Raw genomic sequence first — 10,475 nt, forward strand, 5'->3', positions numbered from 1 at the left:
GGCCCTCCGCGCCGCGGCCTACAATGAGTCCTCTGATTGGTCACGGCTGGGTTCGCGCCGCCTTGTGAGGTAGGTCCCGGGGCGGGGAAGTGGCACCTTCCTTCCGGTCCCGCTAGCCGGGTGGAGGAAGCGGGCGGAAGCCGGTGATTCTCGCGAGGATTTACTCAGCTCCCGGCCAGCCTTGATTGGGGGTGTTTTTTAAAGGGCGAGGCGCAAGGGTCGTCGTCTTTTCAGTCCTTCCTTCGTGATTCTGGTGGGCGTCTGAAGGTCTGCGACGCGCGGCCAACCGCTCAGGCTGGGACGCATGACTTGAATTGCGTCTGAGAAGTCTGAAAGAAACGCCTTAGGCTTCGTGGCTTCATAGCTGACGAAGTGCTTCTGCCGACGTGCGTCACTGCTGCGCGGACTAGTGTTCAGCCTCCCAGCCCGGGTGTCCGGATTAGGAAACTTTCCCCGGGTCGACCGTGTCCCCGCCACCTGCAGGGGCAGGGAGCAGGTTCCAGCTCGTCTCAGTGCTAGGATGGGTTCATTTTGGACGTGGAACTTTATGGTGATGGGAGGAGAAAGCCGGGGTTGCGGGAGGTTGGAAACCTTGAAGTATTTGATTTTGGTCTGAGCTTTTGAGAACGGAGGTGGGGAGCGTTGAAGCAAAATGGGCAACTGTATAAGTTAGAACTTTATTTTTTTTTTAAATTGAGATTTTTAGTTGACTATGTCCCTCTTCACCTCAGTGGATTTATTCAAATATTTAGGCCCGAGCTGTGTGCCAGATCCAGTTTACCTGAGGATGCTGAAGTGAACCGGATAGAATAGTGCCTACCTTCGTGAAGCTTTTAGTTTCGTTGGGTTTATAACCATTTGTGATTGTACACTTTTGTATAATAATTGTATAAATAACGTAGGTACCTCGGAATGCTGTGAGAGTGTAATAAAAGCGTGTAAAAAAAGAGCCTAATGTAGGAATGAACCCCAAAGAATGAGGAGTTTGTCGGGAGGGAGCATAACACTTTCGAGTGACTGCATAAAAGCCAATGTGCTGGAGCAAGATCAGGAATGGGGAAAGTGGCTTGAGACAGAGGGCAGATCATTTAGAGCCTTGGAAACCAGGTTTAGGAGTTTGACCTCTTTCTCTAGAGAACAGTGGGCAGCTTACAGGGTTTAGATGGGAAATGACATGAAAGTACAGTTAGGTTTTTAAGAATATGGTTCTGTTTGTATTTGGGAGAGCTGAAGTGGAAGCCTAGGGATCATTTTGGCTGCTCCAGTCATTCATGTGAGAGATAATTGTGGTTTAAACTAGGGTGATGACAGTGCAGGTAAAAGTGAATGATATATGGGGGTCAGAATGGATAGGACTGGGAGATGAATTGGATGTGGAGAAAGCAAGAATGCTTCTAGAGTATGGAAACTGAGACAGGAAAGATGAGGAGCAGGTTTTGGGGGATGATTGAAAATTTCCTCTTGGGCCTATTAAATTTGAGATTGCTTATGAGACTTGCAAGAGGTGATGTTACTCAGGCAGTTGAATTTGTGTCAGCTTTGAATCCTTTTTGCATGTTATCTCAACTTTGCCCACACCTTTTGAGAGTGGGAAACTGAACCAAAGAAAGGTGAAAGGGGCTTGCTCAGAATTACACAGCTAGTGTATGGCTTCCAGAGTCCATGTTCAGTGTCCAGTGCAGTTTGTTATACAGCAATCCCATGAGCTCTGTTTCCATAGCATGAGGACACATTTTCTACAGGACAGGTCTCTCTCCCAGCAAATTTTGAGTTCCCAGGGTGTTCTTTTGTACCATTTTGTAATTGGCCGCATATGTTCACTCATTACATAATACTGTACTTCCGTGTGCCATTCACTGTGTTTAGTAATGGACCTTCTTAAGTAGTCATAAACACTGCTACGGATGAGGTGTGTACCAGGTCCCAAGCTTTTCCCCACTTCATTCCTCTTGCCCCAATCTCTACTTTCTTCACTTGGTTGCCTTGATGGACCTGACTTCATTTTTATGTTTATAGTCTTGCTACATACAGGTCCATGTTTCATGACTTTACAGGCTTTCTAGACCACCTCACAGGCTTGCTTTTCTGTGTGATTCATGCTGAAATAAATTGGTAACCTCTCAGAATTGCTATTTGTCAGCCTTTGAATCCTTCAGACTTGTGGTTATTGAGATATGTAACTTGTTTCTTAGAATATTCTAGTCCCAGGCAGTTTAACTATAGCTCCCAAAGCTTACTTGCTTAGTTGCTGTAAATTCACGATCTCTGCATTTAGAATTAAAAATATGTGTCTTAGAAGCAAATCCTGGCATTCATCTCTAGCAGAAGAGATTTGAGAATAGAACAGATTTGAGAATGGAATAGAATGCTATTATCTTCAGCAAAGAGGTGGCTTTAAAAATTTTTTTTAAGTTTATTTATTTATTTTGAGAGAGAGAATGAGCAGGGGAAGGGCAGAGAGAGAGGAGGACAGAGGATTCAAAGCAGGCTCCGTCCTGACAGCAGAGAGCCGATGTGAGGCTTTAATCATGAGATCATGACCTGAGCCGAAGTTGGAAGCTTAACCGACTGAGCCAGCCAGGCACCCTGAGAGGAAGCTTTTTAAATGCAGCCATGACCATCAGTGTTCAGGAAGAACCTCCTGCGATTAGAAGATACAGATTTTTTCAAAATACAACCTTTCTAGGCACAGGTTGTCCTTTTCTGAAAAATGAAGGATTTGTACTTGACCTCAGACTACTTCTCCAGATCTAATGTTAGATAATAAAGCTAAATATTGGGGTATAGATGACATTTCTAGTTAATGGGTAGAGGTAGGGGAGGGAAGGAGAGAGATGGATTGTTTTGATGTTGTTGAAAACACCAATAGCAACTTGACAGCACAGTGGTGTTAGGTATGTAATGAGGTAGTTGGTTGCTAAGATGGAGGCCAGTTTTTTTTTTTTTTTTCCTAAGTTATTGTTTTATTTTGAGAGTGTGTGAGTAGGGGAGGGGCAGGGAGAGGGAAAGAGAATCCCAAGAAGGCTCAATACTGTCAGCATGGAGCCTGACTTGGGGCTTGATTTCTCCTTAGATCTTGCCCTGAGCAGAAACCAAGAGGCTTAAGCTTAACTGATCCATCCACATGCCCCATGGAGGCCAGTTTTAAGAGTAGCCAAGGTAAAGAAAGCAGGGGAGGAATGGCTGTGGAAAGATACTAAGGGCTGCATCCTTTGACTCTTAAGGAAGTCAGTAGGGTTGTTAAAGGAAAACCCTCTGTAGCTAGGTAGCTTTAGGGTTGAACCCTGAGTTTGCTCCTTACCTTGGGCAAGTCATTTAAATCTTGCAGAGTATGTTTTTTATGTATAAAATGGGGATACTGCCTGTTTTGTAGGTCTATTGTTGGTTTAAATAATTAGTGCTGGGGCGCCTGGGTGGCTCAGTCGGTTAAGCGTCCGACTTCAGCTCAGGTCATGATCTCACGTTCCTTGAGTTCGAGCCCCGCGTCGGACTCTGGGCTGATGGCCCAGAGCCTGGAGCCTGCTTCCGGTTCTGTGTCTCCCTCTCTCTCTGCCCCTCCCCCGTTCATGCTCTGTCTCTCTCTGTCTCAAAAATAAATAAACGTTTAAAAAAAAAAATTAGTGCAAAGTGCCTAGTACCATTTACAGTGCCCGTGTCAACAATGAATGTTGATTCTCTTTTAGTTTCTCCTAATTTGTTCTGTTCTCTTCCATTATTTTCACTATCCATCTGTTGACCTGTTAGACTACTTCCGGCAGAAAATAAAGTTGAGAGCCTAAAGGTAGAGCATGTCCAAATTACAATTCTTAAGGGACTTTTTTTTCTCCTGCTGGAAAGAGGGAGACAGTAAAATGGCCTGTGGGATCTTTCCCCGTTTCAGTGGCTGGTGTGTTAATAATTGTTAGAAATTTGGAACTTTGCACAGTTGGGAGTTTTAAGTATTGGATGTTTATATGGGGAAGGTTGTGTGGGTGCCAAGGTTGTGTGTGTGTGTTGGTTTAGGGCCTAGAAATTGGGCCTTGGGCTGGTCGACATCTGATAGTCATTGGATAATGCCTCCCTTTCCAGTCAGTGTGGACATGAGATCACAAGTATGTTGTTCTTTGTAGCAAGATTTTTATATGATGTGTTTTTATTTTATTAAAATTTTTTTTTCTTTAATGTTTCTTTTTGAGAAAGAGAGAGAGACAGACAGTGTGAGCAGGGGAGGGGCGGAGAGAGAGGGAGACACAATTCAAAGCAGGCCCCAGGCTGTAAGCTGTCAGGACACAACCCGACTCAGAGCTGGAACTCATGACTGTAAGATCGTGACCTGAGCGGAAGTCGGATGCCTAGCTGACTGAGCCGCCCAGGTGCCCCTGATTTGTTCTTACTTTAAATGGAAACTATTCGGGGCGCCTGGGTGGCGCAGTCGGTTAAGCGTCCGACTTCAGCCAGGTCACGATCTCGCGGTCCGTGAGTTCGAGCCCCGCGTCGGGCTCTGGGCTGATGGCTCAGAGCCTGGAGCCTGTTTCCGACTCTGTGTCTCCCTCTCTCTCTGCCCCTCCCCCATTCATGCTCTGTCTCTCTCTGTCCCAAAAATAAATAAACGTTGAAAAAAAAAATTTTTAAATGGAAACTATTCAAGTTAATTTTTTCTTTCCTCTTTTTTTTCTTTCTTTCTCTTTCTTTTTCTTTCTTTTCTTCCTTTCTTTCCTTTCTTTTCTTCCTTCCTTCCTTCCTTTCTTTTTCTTTCTTTCTTTTTATTTCTTTCCTTCCTTCCTTCTTTCCTTCCTTCCTTGAGGAGAGAGACTCCCAAGCAGGCTCTGTGCTCTCAGCACAGAGCCTCATGCGGGGGTCGACCTCACAAACTGTGAGATGAAGACTTGTAAACACAAAAACCAACTGAGCCACCCAGGTGCCCCCAGATTTTCTTTTTCTTAAAGGAAAAAAAGCTATTTCTATGCCTAAAAAAAACAATTAAAAATTGTTAAAAATAATCTCTGGGTTAGGCTGTCTTTGAAGTGCTTACAACTGCATAATGTAGGTGAACATCAGTAAAGGAATATCTACTCTATTCTCAAGTTCTTGGATGTACTTAAGCATAATGAGTTTGAGGAATGCAGTTCTACCCATTCCATTCTTAAATAAATGAAGAAGTCTTACAGTAAGTAAAAACCAATGAAGAAAACCTAAGCCATAGTGGTGTAATATGAAACTCTTAAGATTTGTGTAAATTGATAAAAGACACAGTTGTTTAACTGTGGAGTACACTGTGTGAAAGTGGCTTGAAATGGCCAAATGCAAAGTATCATTTACTCCCCTGTAGATACAGGGGGTGCAGTGTAACCTAGTGAGAGTGGGGGACTACAACTAAGGAATGACAGTTTTTTTCTATAAATGACCAAACATCTGTACATGAATTTGTAGTTTTGTTAAATTAAGCAGGCATTTACCATTATATTCTTTACCTTACAATGATTTTCAGCCTTAAGAAAAAAATGCACATACAGGGTGCCTGGGTGGCTCAGTTAAGTGTCTGACTTCGGCTCAGGTCATGATCTCATGGTTCATGAGTTTGAGCCCTGCATCAGGCTCTCTGCTGTCAGCACGGAGCCTGCTTCAGATCCTGTCCCCCTCTTTCTGCCCCTCTACTGCTTGCATTCTCTCTGTCTCTCAAAAATAAGCATTAAAGGGGCGCCTGGGTGGCTCAGTCAGTTAAGCGTCCGACTTCGGCTCAGGTCATGATCTCACAGTCCATGGGTTCAAGCCCTGCATTGGGCTCTGTACTGACAGCTCAGAGCCTGGAGCCTGCTTCAGATTCTGTGTCTCCCTCTCTCTCTCTCCCTCCCTGCTCATGCTCTGTCTCTCTCTGTCTCAAAAATAAAAACATTAAAAAAAAATTTTTTTTAAAGCATTAAAAACATTCAATAGAATTCTTTCTCATTCTATTCTAGAATTTTTATTTTTTTATTTTTTAGAATCCCTTTTCCAAAGAACACTCACTAGCTGAAGTAGGTCTTCCGGTAACATGAAAGAATAGTTAGGAAAGTGAGATTGAACAATGCCTTGGATCATTTGGGGAAAGGTAAGTGCTTAATATTTCCAGTGGTGCCTTTTTTTTTTTTTTTTTGACTCAATAGACACTTGTAGAATAGTGAGACAGATGACAATCTTTTAGTTCAATTCCATACATACTTGATACCAATTTTCTTACACCAGGCTATGTGCTGAACAAGTTTAGATATAGTGTAGTCCTTACATTTGCAGTCTTTTTAAGGGGGAAAAAACCCCAAAGAAATGTTAAATATATAACAGTATAAAAAGTTGCTGTTCACAGGACAGGCAGAAATGAACAAGAATAGATTTGAACACACTTTTATATGAGTAAGAAAGGAAATTAAAGACTACTGGGTCTTTTTTTTTTTTTTCCTTGTATGAGTACTTATAACATCCTGGTAGATTTTTCTTTATTGAGGTGTAATTGACATATTTTCATATGTACAACATAATGATTCAATATTTGTATATATTGTGAAATGATCACCACAGTAAGTTAACATCTGTCACCATAGTGAGTAGTTACCATTTTTTTTCTTGTGATGAGAACTTTAACATTTATTTTTCTTGTGATGAGAACTTTAACATTGCTTTACAGCAACTTTCAAATATGCCATATAGCATTAACTATAGTCACCATGCTGTACATTTCATCCCCAAGACTTACTTTATAATTGGAAGCTTGTAACTTTTGACCTCTAACACTTATGTCAGCCACTCCCTCTTCTCATCCCCCCTCATTTCTCACCTCTGCCTCTAGCAACCAGCAATCTGTTGTTTATATGTATGAGCTTGGGATTTTGTTTTTATGATTCCACATGTAAGTGAGATCATACAGTATTTGCTTTTCTCTTATTTGACTTAGCATAATGCCCTTGGGAACTATCCATGTTATCACAGATGGCAAGATTTCATTCTTTTTTATGGCTATATTTTATTGTATATATGTGTGTATCTTTGTGTGCATACTCGTGCATCACTTATATTTATTCATCCATCTTGACACTTAGATTGTTTCCATAGCTTAGCTGTTGTTAATAATGCTGCAGTGAACACAGGGATGCACGTATTCTTTTGAATTAAGTGTTTTCATTTTCTTTGGATAGATACCCAGAAGTGGAATTGCTAGATTGTATGGTAGTTTTGTTTTTAATTCTTTGAGGAACCTCCATACTGAAGTAGCTGCACCAACGTACATTCCTACCAACAACGCACAAAGGTTCCCATTTCTCCACATCCTTGCGAACACTTGTTATTTCTTGTCCTTTTGATAATAGCCTTTCTGACAGGTATGAGATAATATCCCATTGTTTTTGACTTGCATTTCCCTGATAATTAGTGGTGTTGAACACCTTTTCATGTACCTGTTGGCCATCTGTCATTGGAAAAATGTTCAGATTCTCTGCCCTTTTTGGATTTTTTTTTAAACTATTCAGCTGTATGAGTTTTTAATATATTTTGAATATTAATCCCTTCTCAGGTAGGTTGCCTTTTCATTTTGTTAACTTCCTTTGCTGTGCATAAGCTTTTTGGTTTGATGTAGTCCCACTTGTTTTGTTTTGCTTTTGTTGACTTTGTTTTTGGTGTCAAAACCAAAAATCATCACCAAGACCAATGTCAAGGAGCTTACCACTTGTATTTTCTTCTAGGTGCTTATGGTTTCCAGTCTTACATGCAAGTTTTTAATCCATTTGTGTTGATTTTTGTGTAAGGTGTAAGATAGTGGTACAGTTTGTCTTTTGCATGTGGCTGTCCAGTTTTCCCAACATCATTCATTAAAGAGACTATTCTTGACTATGAGGGTCGTCAAAAGAACTTAAGAGCCAATAGGAAGAGTTTCCACAGGCCAAAAATAGAACAATTTGAGCATCATTAAGAACTACAATGAATTGAAACACAGAAGTTAAAAAAATCTGAGCTCAACTGGGTGTTGTATGGAAAACAAATTGACAATAAATTATATTAAAACACGCACGCACACACACACACACAAATCCATGAGCTCACACTGGGTGCCTGGGTGTCTCAGTCGATTGAGCATCTGTCTCGGTTTTGGCTCAGGTCAAGATCTCACGATTTCATGAGTTTGAGCCCTGCACTGGGCTCTGTGCTGAGCGTGCTGAGCCTGCTTGGGATTCTCTCTCTTCCCCTCCCCCATTCACACTGTCTCTCTCTCTCTCTCAATAAATAAAAAAAATATTAAAAATCTGTGAGCTCACAGTGACCCCTAAGAAACCTCATTGGTTTAACCTTTAATATTACAAAACCAACTCATTATAAAAGCAGTACATGAAGAATCCTTTTCTGTATGAACTGTACCTCAGGGTAACTAGGTACTTATGAGGGGAAGTTTTTCTCTACAGAGGTATTCCAAGTAAAAAGTGAAGAAAAGACAAGTAGTAATGAAATTAGAGATGTAGGCAATGATCATTAGCGGCTGCTAACATCACAAATGAGCCAAGTAGAATTATGTACCATTGGATGGATGTATATACCAACTGCTCTCATCAAGAAACTGAACTTGGGGGCATCTGGGTGGCTCAGTTAAGCATCCGATTCTTGATTTCAGCTCATCACAATCTCATGGTTTGTGAGTTTGATCCCCATGTCGGGCTCTGCTGTAGACAGTGCAGGGCCTCTTTGGGATTCTCTCTGCCCATCCCCTTCTTATGCATGCCCAAGTGCTCACTCTCTCAACCCTTTTTTTTTAATTTATTTTAGAGTGAGAGAGCTGGGGAGGGGCATAGAGGGGGACAGAGTATTCAAAGCGGGCTCCACGATGATAGCAGCAAGACCATGATCTGAGCTTAAGTTGAATGTTGAACCCACAGAGCCACCCAGTTGCCCCAAATAAAGTTTTTTTTTTTTTAAGTAAAATCTTAAAAACAAGTGGGAAAATTTGGACATCTGTTTGCTATTAAGGAAATGCTCACTTTTAAAAAAGTTTGAGAGAGAATATGCAGGGGGAGGGGCATATTCAGATGTTTAACCGACTGAGGCACCCCAGGAGTTGCCCTTTTTTATGTGATCATGATATTGTTATATACTGCAAAATAATCCTTTTAGAAAACATTGAAATGTTAGAGTAAAATTCTAAGTGAAACCATCAGTGGGAAAGGCTTCATGGAGAGGGTAAATCAAGGATGTTTGAGAAATACAAAGGCATAATATGCACTGGCAAATAGCAAGGTAGACAGGGACCAGGAGGGTAGGACTTGAATTTAAGCTACACCAGGAAGGTAGAGGCAGTTGCCATTTATGAAAGCTATGTTTCTTAATCCTTTTTTGGTCAGATTCCTTCAAAAAATCAGTAAATAAATGGACTTTTTTTTCCAGAAAAATTAATAGTCTTGCATTTTATGTTTTATGGACCACCTGAAATTGCTCATGTGGACTCCCCGCTCCCCTATTGTTCCAAATTCCCATCCTCTGGGACAGGTGCTCTAAGAACCTAAATGCCTGTGATTTAGATGGAACTTTAAAATTTTTTTAAGTAGGCTCCACATGCAGCGTGGGGCTTGAATTCAAGACCCTGAGATTGAGCGTCCCATGCTTCACCATTGAGCCAACCAGATGCCCTTGGGCGTTGCTTGTTTCCTCATCTCAGAGTTGAAGTTCATAATTATTGAATGTTGGTTCAACTGCAATGTTCTTTTTAGGGTCAAGATTTCGGTTTCCTGACCTGCTGCAGCAGAAATGGGTTGGTGATTGTGCTTTGTATTAGGTTTAACCATTTCAAATTGCTGATACTCAACTGTTGCTGACCAACTGAAATGGCTTTCAGTGGTTCTTTCTGGGATTGCTAAATTACCTTCATGCTGTACACAGATTAAGAAATGTAGGTCACTCTATAGCTTCTTCTATGTGAAGTTTTCACCCATTTTACCATCCTGATAACTAGAGGACAAAAAAGAAATACAGCCCTTATATGGAGTCAGTTGAAGTGCCTGTGAAACAGTGAAGTGCCTTTGCCTGAATCAGCGTATTTCCAAGGTCTAGGCTGTCTCTTCACCTCTGATCTCATATACCATCTAGAAGAATTTGCTTTTATCTTTCTTGCTATGTAATCTCTAGGTTATATCTAAAATTAAGCCACATCCATAAATTACTTATTGCAAGTGTCTTCATAATGAAGTGTGGAGCACAGCATCTTAGTCTCCCTGGTAATTGATGCATTAATAGACCTAATACATGTGTGGCCTTTCTTTCTACCAGTAATATGTACAGAACTCAAGGAAATCAGGTGAATCCAAAGACTATTCTGTAAATGAAATGGCCAATACTCTTCAAAAATGGCAGTGTCCTAAAAAGATATGGCAAAGGAACTATTCCCAGCTAAAATGAAATGTAACCCCTGACGAATGCCACATGTGATTTTTGATTGCTGACAACTCCGGGAAATCACCAAAATGGCAAAGATGTGATTTTAAGTTGGG

Source organism: Lynx canadensis, chromosome A1, assembly GCF_007474595.2.
Source record: "Lynx canadensis isolate LIC74 chromosome A1, mLynCan4.pri.v2, whole genome shotgun sequence".
Lineage (NCBI taxonomy): Eukaryota > Metazoa > Chordata > Mammalia > Carnivora > Felidae > Lynx > Lynx canadensis.